Raw genomic sequence first — 11,556 nt, 5'->3', positions numbered from 1 at the left:
GGAAAACCCGTTACAAACATTCTATCTGTACGGAGGCCAACATCTCATACGAAGACTCATTCTATAAAGTGCCTTCCGCACACAAACCCGTTCGTAAATACAATATGTCATCTTTCCTCAGTCATCAATTCTAAATAACAAAAGGGAATTAGAGGAGGAAAGATGCTACACACTCCCAACCAGACGGTGCCATTCCAAAGGCATCTTGTTAAATGCTCTTCAAACATACATTGTCCTCTTTAGGTACCAAATTCAACGGTAAAAGTTATCCAGGAACAAAAAAGCAACACTACGCAAACTTCAATGGCAAAGTGCTCCAACCCAACCTATTACTTCAGTCTCTTTTCACAAAAAAAGTGAGATCAATGGAATGAAACAAAAGGCAGTAGGAAACCATAAAAATACAGAATGAGGTGAAAAGGTTACATGGGGAACCTATTTTCTAAGACACAAAGATTAACACATTGGCTCGCAAAGGAAACAAACATCAAGAATGAAAGGAGGCATTCTAGGTGGACAAACAGAATTATTTGTACACATACAGTACAAATAGGACTCTCTCCCACTAACTTTGCTTTCCACACAAAAAAAAACCTAATCAACTATCTTTAAGCATACAACAGCTGCAGACAAATTTCACTTGATCCAATTTTCCTTATATCCAATTTATTTGGAAATCATTCATCCGCATTCCCAAAGTTACCCAGAAGGTGTAACAGACCTAAAGCAACTTAATTACAATTTTCTTGCTGATGGTATAATAAATAAATACAAAATAATCTGTATGAAGAAGAAAATATATAAAGATTTAAATAAATTTGAATAGCGAGCAAAGAAATGAATGAAAAACTTGGCCGTCCTGATCTAAACATTTTTTTAGATACACTACATAAAAAGTAAAAAAAAAAAAAAAAATGTCCAGTCATCCTTAAAAAGTACTTATTGTGATGGCCGTGTATATACACCTAACCCTAATAAATCATTAAAAATAAAAATTTGTGAAATTAAATAAATAAAAAAATATACACAGACACCATGATCCATATTTGGGCGTTCTTTTCATGAATACAAGTTATAAAAAAAAAAACAAAAAAAAACGCCACAAGTTGGCACTTTATTAAGCAACAAATTTAACCTTAAAAAATCTCAATAAATCATAACATATACATTTTCCTAAAAATATACACAGACACCATGATCCATATTTGGGCGTTCTTTTCATGAATAAAAGTATTTTTTTTTTTAAAAAAAAAAGCACCACAAGTTGGCACTTTTTGGCAAATTTAACCTTAAAAAGTCTCAATAAATCATAACATATACATTTTCCTAGAAATCCCGCGTCTAATTTGTCCTTGAAATATTCTTCGACTGATCTGGTAACGCGTTTTAAACGTCAGGCCTCCAATACCTAAAATGTCTGTTTATGCATCAACTGTAGTGTTTATAGTAGCCATTATAATGGAAGCTGGAAGTTCACAATATCCCAGATCAACTAGCCGACAAGAATAGGAATTAAAGCAACGTTTGCTTACACTCTGGAAACTGGTATTTGCTCTACAGCGTCGCTTAATGCCATTTAAAAAATTAAAATAAAAAAGCAATAAAGTACAACACGTGACCAAATGATTTATAAACTACATATCCCGAGATGCACCTTGGTGAAAAATTGTCCGGTTGCTATTCTGATTTTGTTAAAGGCTCTGAATGCGTTGCTGAACAGCAACATGGGAAATGTAGTCCACGAAGCTGATTGCCTCAGCTTGTCGAGTCGAATGGAAACTACAATTCCCAACTGCGTTAGGGAGTGACGCGCTAAGGTCACAGGATACATGATTTTTGACCTGCAAGTTCTCCGAGAAAACCGAAAGTAAGTTACATTTAGATACATTTGTATCTTCGGCAACTTGCTATGCGATGCAATACTTACGGTACTATGTTTTGTGATGGAGCGCCTTATTCATTGTGATAGTTATATACCGGTAATTCAATAGACACACACACTTTTTGAGAGAAAGTCTCTCTTGGGGACCCCCTTCTCTCTGTTTCCTAGGAAGGAGTGTACCACAGTATTCTGTAACCTAAAAGTCTCATTAATGGGGGTAGGAAAAACTGCAAACTTGTTTATAAAGTATATCATGTTTACGTTAACCACTTCCATAAAAACATAAGTGCCTATCTTTGTCCAGTCACTCTGAGTGTGTACATTTTGCTTTTTATCCTAACCGATTGCGCTGGTAAAGACGCTGTCCGTCCTGCTCTTTTGAATGTAACATTTTTTTGATTAAAGGCAGTATTTGTAAAATCGTTTCCAGTTCTGTTGAATGAATGAGCCTTTCGTAGAAATAATTCTTTCATCATGTCAAATTTTGTCATAGAAATTGTAAAAGCTCCTTAAATATTCCTGAGTTGTCTTTGTATGATGAGTAACAATAAAATAACAGATCTGCTAAGCTTCATTTGTCCAGGATGCTAGAAAGCTCAGTGTTGCGTCTAAGAGTAACAGAATCTTTAAAAAGATGTACGATTCTATGTACATCAAGAACACTTGTTTTTTACATAAATCCAGAGGTGAATTGGCTTATTCCTAGGCATGGGCATAGGAACCCCTAAAAATCTGGGGGGGGGGGGGCAGCATTTTCCCCCATCAGATCCCCACTTTCTCACACACTATCTACCCCCTCTCACACTTTCTTACTATCTGCCCCCCTCCCTACCCTCCCTTCTCACTAGCTACCCTCTCCCTACCTCCCTTCTCACTAGCTACCCTCTCCCTATCGCACCCCTTCTCACTAGCTACCCTCTCCCTACCACCCCCTTCACACTAGCTACCCTCTCCCTACCCCCCCTTCTCACTAGCTACCCTCTCCCTACCCCCCCTTCTCACTGTCTACCCCAGGGGTGTCCAAGGTTTTTCTGCAGTGGGCCACTTCATCAGAATTGTATACGTGCGCGGGCCACACTCATTTTTCACTGTGAGAAAATATGGCCTTTAATAAAATATGCAGATTAAAATAAAGTAAATGACACAAAACCTTTACTTTTCCTCTCACTGATTTCTGGGCCTAGAAAGTTTTGTGACTACAAATTCAGGACTCAGGATAATTAAAAATGAAATAGTTCTTTTTATTCTAGGGATGCACTAAAATGAAAATTCTGGACCAAAACATTCACGGTTCACTTAGCCAAAACCGAAAATGACCCCCCACCTTTAAAAATAATAATAAAAACTCACATTTTTAATAAAAGTAGGTAACACACCACAATTGGACAAAAAAAAATAGCAATATGACTTGGCATGATAGGAGTGTGATTGCTAACAGCAATCACACTCCTATCATACCCAGGCAGCCAAGCCAGTACATTCTGGTACAGGGTGGCTGTAAGTGATGTGCAGACCCCATACTGCTGGCAGCATCAATACACAAGGGGTGCAGCTAGCTATGTTTCCGCATGTACTGGCTGACTTGGCATGATAGGAGTGTGATTGCTAACAGCAATCACAGTCCCATCATGCCTAGGTTCCAGCACTTACACATCCAAACGTTAAAAGCTGTAACCTAGGCATGATGGGACTGTGATTGCTGTTATCAATCACACTCCTATCATGCCAAGTCAGCCAGTACATGCTGGTACAGGGTGGCTGTAAGTGATGTGCAGACCCCATACTGCTGGCAGAATCAATACACAAGGGGGGCAGCTAGCTAGGTTTCAGCATGTACTGGCTGACTTGGCATGATAGGAGTGTGATTGCTAACAGCAATCACAGTCCCATCTTGCCTAGGTTCCAGCACTTACACATCCAACCAGTAAATGCTGTAACCTAGGCATGATGGGACTGTGATTGCTGTTAGCAATCACACTCCTATCATGCCAAGTCAGCCAGTACATGCTGGTAAAGGGTGGCTGTAAGTGATGTGCAGACCCCATACTGCTGGCAGCATCAATACACAAGGGGGGCAGCTAGCTAGGTTTCAGCATGTACTGGCTGACTTGGCATGATAGGAGTGTGATTGCTAACAGCAATCACAGTCCCATCATGCCTAGGTTCCAGCACTTACACATTCAACCAGTAAATGCTGTAACCTAGGCATGATGGGACTGTGATTGCTGTTAGCAATCACACTCCTATCATGCCAAGTCAGCCAGTACATGCTGGTACAGGGTGGCTGTAAGTGATGTGCAGACCCCATACTGCTGGCAGCATCAATACACAAGGGGGGCAGCTAGCTATGTTTCAGCATGTACTGGCTGACTTGGCATGATAGGAGTGTGATTGCTAACATCAATCACAGTCCAATCATGCCTAGGTTCCAGCACTTACACATCCATTCTATCACACACACACTCATTAATTCACAGATTCATTCCCTCAATCACGCATACTCATTCAAACATCCTCCCCACCCCCTTACCTGCACTGCAGCTCCTCGATGCCGCTCACAGTCTTCAGCAGAGGGCGCGGCCTCCCTCTGCGTTCTCTGGTACTGCACAGAGGATGTGATGTAATGTCACGTGAACTCTGCTGGGTTCCGGTTCCTCTGTGCAGTACAGAAGACCCTCCCACAGGTAAGTAGCAGGGCTCGAGGTGCGGACCGCGTAAGATCGGTTGCCCTGGCCCTGGGGGGGATTTCTTAATTATCGGTCCCCCCCGCATTAGTTACTGGGGGGGATCTATCCCCCCCGTCCCCCCCCCGTTCCTACTCCCATGTTCCTAGGGTCTCACACTGTAATTCTTCAGGTTCTAGATTTATTTAATAGCGGAGCCAGGGCCGTAGCTAGCTCCTTTTGCGCCCAAAGGTAGAATAGAAAATTGTGCCCCCAGCTACTTGTTTTTAACAGATGCTATTTTATTTACACTGCCCTTACACACCCAGGGCCGGCCGAAGACTTAACGCCGCCTGGGGCGAAGTTTAAAACGCCGCCCCCCCCCGCCGACGCCGGGGGGAGGGCGGCATTTTAAACTTCGCCGACGCCATAATCTACGATCCCCCCGGTACTTACCTTTAAACAGTCCTGCGGCGAGTCTCCCTGCTCTGCCACGGTGCCGGCTTGTAATGCTGAGCGCCGGAAATTGACGTCACTTCCGGCGCTCTGCATTACAAGCCGGCACCGGGACCGAACAGGGAGACTCGCCGCAGAGGAGAGAGAGAGAGGGGCGCCGAGCGGGTAAGCGAAAACCACTCGGTGCCCCTCTCTCTCTCCTCCGCTTCAAAAAAAAAAAAAAAAAAAAAAGCGCTTGGGGCGGCAAAGTGCCGCCCCTTCTAAAGTGCCGCCTGGGGCAATTGCCCCAGTCTGCCCCATTATAGGGCCGGCCCTGTACACACCTGTCCATAAACACACATATACACATACACTGCCCTTACACACGACTGCTTATACACACTGCCTCAACACACACATGCCCATTAACACACATATACACATACATTGACCTTACACACACCTACCCATTAACACGCATATACATATACACTGCCCTTACACACGACTGCCCATACACACGCTGCCTTTACACACACCTGCCCATTAACACACATACACACATACACTGCCCTTACACACCCCTGCCTTTACATATGCCTGCCCATACACACACAAGATTTCAAACACACACATATGTACACTTACACTGCCCCTACACCCCTTTTTCCCCATCTCTTACCTTTCTTATCCTCCATCCAGTTGTGGGAGAGCGAAGTTTGTCATTTCAGACCTCTGCTTTAGTGCTTACTCATCACTATGCGATGGCTATTGGTGCAGAGCGCGGGGATACAACATCATATCCCAGTGCTCTGCATCAATTGCTGGCGCATAGTGATTAGACGCTCCCTAACGTTTGGACGGTTAGAGGGAGATTGTGATCTCCCCAACCAGCCCTGCTCATCGGACACTTTTTACCCAGACCAGCACTCATGGTGCCTAGAAGCTGCAGTCCTTCTACTGCAACTACCTTTCTCCTCAGTGGTCAAGCATTTCATGCAGTTGATTGCCCTGAAGCAGTGGCAGGAAAAGGTCGCCTACTGAAATCAACGGGTGTGCTTGCTGGGCATGAGCATAGGGGTGTAAAAATACCAACGTCCTCAGCGTCTCCTAGGCCAGCATTGGATTTGACTTGCGGTAAGTATGTCACATGCAGGGAGATGTGTTCAGACGAACCGATCACCTGCCCCCAATATAGCTGGAGGTGGGGCACGGGGCAAATGCATATAGAAGGGACTCTGCACAATCCTGTCATTTGCAAAAGGAACACCACAAGCCATCATATACATTAGAGAGCATATTGTGCTTGAGAGACCCTTAAATAATAATTTTAAGAACAATTTGATAGCAAGTCACTAGAGTGTAATCTTTGTGATGGCCCATCAAATGGTTAATATTGCTAGAAGCTAATTTATAAAGTAAAATATCAAGGTATCTGATTAAAAATGAATCATAAAAGCATAAAGAAGCTGCTCACTAACCAAGTGGATGACTTCCAATATCAGTGTTTTGTATCTGTGCATGGCTTGATCTCAACTAATGAAGAGGAGTTGTGGAGGCCAGGGCTTAGCCAATCAAGAGAGCTAAATAGTTTGGCTCAGTATACAGCTCAACAATCTGGGGCCCGGCTTGGTTCATGCAATGTCCGAGTGATTGGCTATTGCAGGGAAACAAGAAGCTTTTATTCACAAAGCAATACATAGGTATGGGTTTGAGATTAAAAGGTTTGCTATTAACTTTGGAAAATACAGTTAAAACACTGAGGGCAAGTGAAGCCCAGATTTGTTTGAGGAGGGATCAATGAACCAGACACGGTTTACTGTAGTTAGCATTATAAAAAGTGGCTCTGCAGAGGATGGGGAGGGTAATACAGGAACAGTGTATATCAGCGCCTGCTTTTGTGTCATCAAATGATGAATGAGGCAAATTGCTACATGATTAAAGAATAATTTCCATAAAATGTTTGGACATTCTAGATTGCTAAGAATAATGTAATACTGCATAATGATCATAATGATAATGTGCCAGTCTAGGTAAAAATGGTGCCACTCAATGTAGGAGCAGACAGTATCTGTTGGCTGCCGGATCACTGCAAGCAACCGGTGCCAATCACCCTCAGAAAACACCTTGTCATTTCTAAAGTGCAACCTGCTTTCTCCAAACTTTGAAGAAACCAGACTTACAAGAACTTTACATTTAGCAGGATAAATGGGTTAACTTTTAAAGACACAAGTTGCCAGTTCTATAACGGTTTGCCAAAATGTGTTTGCATTGAATACACGTGTTAACAATGTTTAAATTGCAAGGTGACTGCCACTGCATAATGGACTTTTCTTTTTGTTTGAGCAGGTGGACAGGGGTTGGAGAAGCCCTCATGCTGTTTGTGTATATCTCTGAGAGGGCTGACATCTGCCAGAATCTGTTTTTTGAGGTAGGAAATAAATACCCTCAATGAAGCCCAACATTGTTTCCTCAATGAATACTCATCATTTCTGCTGGTCATTATAGTTTCCCATAAGTGTTTGTTGATAGTGTCTTTCTTATTCTGTTACATACAGTGCATTAAACATTTCTGAAATTGCAGAATTATATAATGTCATTTTTTTTTTTAAATGTTACTCCTTTTGGATCGTTCTGCAGTTTCTAAGTTGCCTACAGTGGTACCTCTAGCCCTGTTCTACATGTTTTTGCATTTAACTACAACCCCTCTTATGGGATCTGTGACCTAGTTTGAATTTTTTTTTGTCTCAAGGGTATTCACATGTTGTCATGACGACCATGATCTCTTTTAAGGATCTGATCAGAAAGGCATGAATGTTATAACATAGATATACTTCACATTCACTCTGTATTTTTCCTTTTATTAGTAATAGCTATTGGCAACCTGCTGGTGAATTACACATTACCAATCATATATTTATTCCATGCCTTCAAAACAACTTTTATGTCTCCAATGTCACAGTTCTTACCCCCTTAATACAATTTAATGTGTTACTCTTTTATGCACATGTATCGTTTGACTATGATGTTGTGTTACTGCGGCAACTACAGTACCATATGATATGTAATTTTGATATAGTTTCATTTTGATGTTCCTGCTTTATACCTTGTTGTAGATATGTGATTATTAATGCATTGCACACATTGTCCTAAATCCTAATGCTTGGATAGAGATTTAGATTTTACTAGAGGTGCGCAATTTCTATGTTTTATATGTTACACGAAAATGTACATTGATTCTCTATTGTAATTTAAATATTGTCTTGTGTGTCATCCCTGAGGCCCTGTATACATGATATCATCCCCCACTGTGACCTTTACTGTTAATGTTATGGATCCAAAGTTGTATATAACCTTTTAGGATTTATATTACCTGTTTCTGGCTTCCTTTTGATATTTAATTGAATGTCCTACACGGTAAAAAATGCTGGCACTATGCAGTTGGGGATTTAGAGTCTTTGCCTTCTCTACGTTGTCCCTCATATTCAACATTTGTTGACCTTCATGTATTTTGGTGTGCTTTTTTTCTCAAATTTGTATAAACCACTCTATGCCTGGGGGCTTTCTATCTTTGAGAAACATCAGATTGTGCTCCACAAGAGGAACAGTACTGTTGAAACATCACTGAAGCTAAAACAAAAGGAGAGACTGCAATTCTTACTACGGATTGCATGCAGAAGAGAGGGGGCAGTTGCTATGAGGAGAATGGGCAAACGCCATAAGATCTAATAAGTGGATGATCTGAGCTGATTTAAAGGGAGTGAGGAGAAGGGAGAGAACATTACACTAGATGATGGTGGCCTGCCATGCTGAAATTTAATTTAAATATCTCCAAAACTACTACTCCATTAAGAAATAAAGTTATGCCAAAAGCTGTTATTCTCCACAGTTCCCCATTATGCTTTTAAAGTGTTTTGTTTACTTCAAAACATGTGTCTGTACATAAATGGACCAGCTCTTGAAATTACATTTATTAATCTAAACTTTACAATGCATATTTAGTATGTTTTACCATACAACAGGCTAACCTTCACCGTTGGCACGTACATTCATGAAAACAAACTTGCAGTCAAAATCAGCTATTACAAGGGCAATAGGGACCACAGCTGTTATGAGATAGTTACATAGTACATAAGGTTGAAAAAGAGACCTAAGTCCATCAAGTTCAACCCTTCTACCTAACCTTCCTAGTCTTAATCCAAAAGAAGGCAAAAAACCCCTAATTAAGCTACTTCGAAATCAGGGGAACAATTCCTTCTTGACTCCAAAAGGCAATTGGATTTCTCCTTGGATCAAGAAGCTCTAAAATATTCATTCTATTTATATCCCTGTATGTCATGCCTTTCTAAGAAAATATCGAGACCCCTTTTGAAGGCATCTAATGTTATTTGATAACACCACCTCCCTAGGCAATGCATTCCATACCTTTATTGTCCTCACTGTAAAGAAGCCCTTCCTTTGTCTATGAAATCTCCGCTTCCAGTCTCGGAGTACCATACCATATAGTAAACCTTACCTGTGTCAAAAATCCACACGTGCACAAAAACGACTATAAATAAAGTGCTTGTGAATGTGTGTGGGATTTAGTGTCAGGAGTAATATATTGTATATGCTTCTGTTTTTTTTTCGGTATTAAGAAAATAACTTGCGCATGTGTTACAGTGGTATAGGCAAAGTTAAAGAGAACCACATCCCATAAAGTTTTTTATAGAAAGTCCAAAATAGTAACATTGACAGCATGTCGTTATCTTTTATGGAGAAAACAACAGAAACACTTCTGGCTCCCTGGCCATCTTTTATATCTGGTCTTGATGCGCATAAAATGCCTAGAAGATTTTATGGCATTTGCAAAGCAAATTGCCTTCTAATGTTATTCTAAAAAAAATATAAATATTGTGATGCTGTAAACCCCAGGGAGATGATTTGGCGCATACCAGTCATGCATATGGGTCCCTGGGGTGGAGCAATTGGAGAGCAGGGTGGGCCAATGCTCCGTTCCCCCTTCCAGTGGAAAATCCATGCAGGCTTTTAGAAGAGGCTAGAGGTCTTCAGGATCCTGTCCAGGATTCCTATGAGGCCTGTACCAGGCACAGGTACTGGGCATTAAAGCCCCCTGGAGCCTTACGATCAGGGAGACTGTTGTGGGAGAGAGATTTCCTGAAGAAGACTATCTCTGAATCAAGTGAGGCAATACTTGCCTGGAGCTTTTTGTGTGTTGTGTGGGAGAGGTTTTCCAAAGCCTGGCTTAACTGGTTCTGGCTGGGAGGTCTAGTTAGTTGTTGTTTAGGGTGGCCAGTCTGGGCCAGCATAGGATAGCTAGAGTGGGCTTCAGTTGGGAACTAGGATTGCATCTTTTATGATCTTGTTTTGGGATGTTTCAGTTGAGCAGTTGAAAATAAATGACTGTTTGTTACAACTCGGTGGTCCCTAGAGTACTATGCTTAAAAAAACCCCTAACTGTGACATTTATGGCCCTCATGCTACAGGGTTGTCACAATATTATAAACATTTTTCAAGTTTTTACAGAACACAAGGAGATGGTAAACAAAGGTATAACTTCATTAACACAATAAGGGAAATGTTGGTACAAATTAAAGGAAAGGAACACTGGGAATACAGACCTATTAATTTGAAATATAATTGCCATTGAGAAATATTGTTTCGTTTAACTCACAGCTGATCAAACATAGCAAACAGTTATTATTGTTTCATAGAAAGGGAACTTATTTGTTCGTCCTCCACTGTAACATTTGCACTGCAATCAATTCCCATCTGAAGACCTTAGAGTCGGTGGATTTCCCGCCGTATTTATTTGAAAAGGCTTAACAAACAGTTGTTGTTTTTCTTTACTTTTTTCTTCAAGAAAAGTAAGAAAATCTTTCTCCTGGAAAAGTAAGTTCATCTATGTATAACATCTGATGATGTCACAAGTACATGTCAGAGACATACATGTAGCAAAGAGCAAACAATTCTTAGTCTTAGCTTACAGTAAAGGGGAACTGGGCCTTACGCAGTTATATATATTCTACACTGTGTCACGCTATCCCTAGTCACAGAGACATTAATAGATTAAGGACCAGGGCTCTCTTAAGTCAAACTCTTTTTCCCTCAATGTCTCTGTTTCCCTCTTATAGGCCTGCAACAACTGGCTGGGATAGTATAATGTTTCTTCCATGTACCAGCTAAAAGTTTCAGATGAAGGGTCCAAGGGTCTTCTACAGACAACATACAAATTTAGTGTTTTTTGTACCTCACCAACATATCACAGGACCTCCTCAGGGGTTCAAAAACACCTAAGGTTTCAAGCTGCCTCGACCTTAGGATCACATTTTCCTCCCTCTTACACGTACTTACTTGTTCCGAGCTAAAAGGGGGATAAAGCAGTCAATGACCATATGAAATTCTCTGATATCTTAACGGTGTTCCAATGGTCCTTGAGCTGTTCACTGTTAAGGCCGAGACAACCATTGGCACACATTTTTAATATCTAAATTCCAATTTCTTGGAGTGCTTACCATTTCTACTAGACCAGTTTCCTAGAATGAATAAGAAGATCTAGCAATTCTTGACCCCCTT

Source organism: Sceloporus occidentalis, unplaced genomic scaffold (genome assembly GCF_023333645.1).
Source record: "Sceloporus occidentalis isolate IW3139 unplaced genomic scaffold, rSceOcc1.0.p SCAF_134, whole genome shotgun sequence".
NCBI classification, from domain to species: domain Eukaryota; kingdom Metazoa; phylum Chordata; class Lepidosauria; order Squamata; family Phrynosomatidae; genus Sceloporus; species Sceloporus occidentalis.
The sequence above is the reverse complement of the archived record's forward strand: the minus strand, read 5'-3'. Positions refer to the sequence as shown.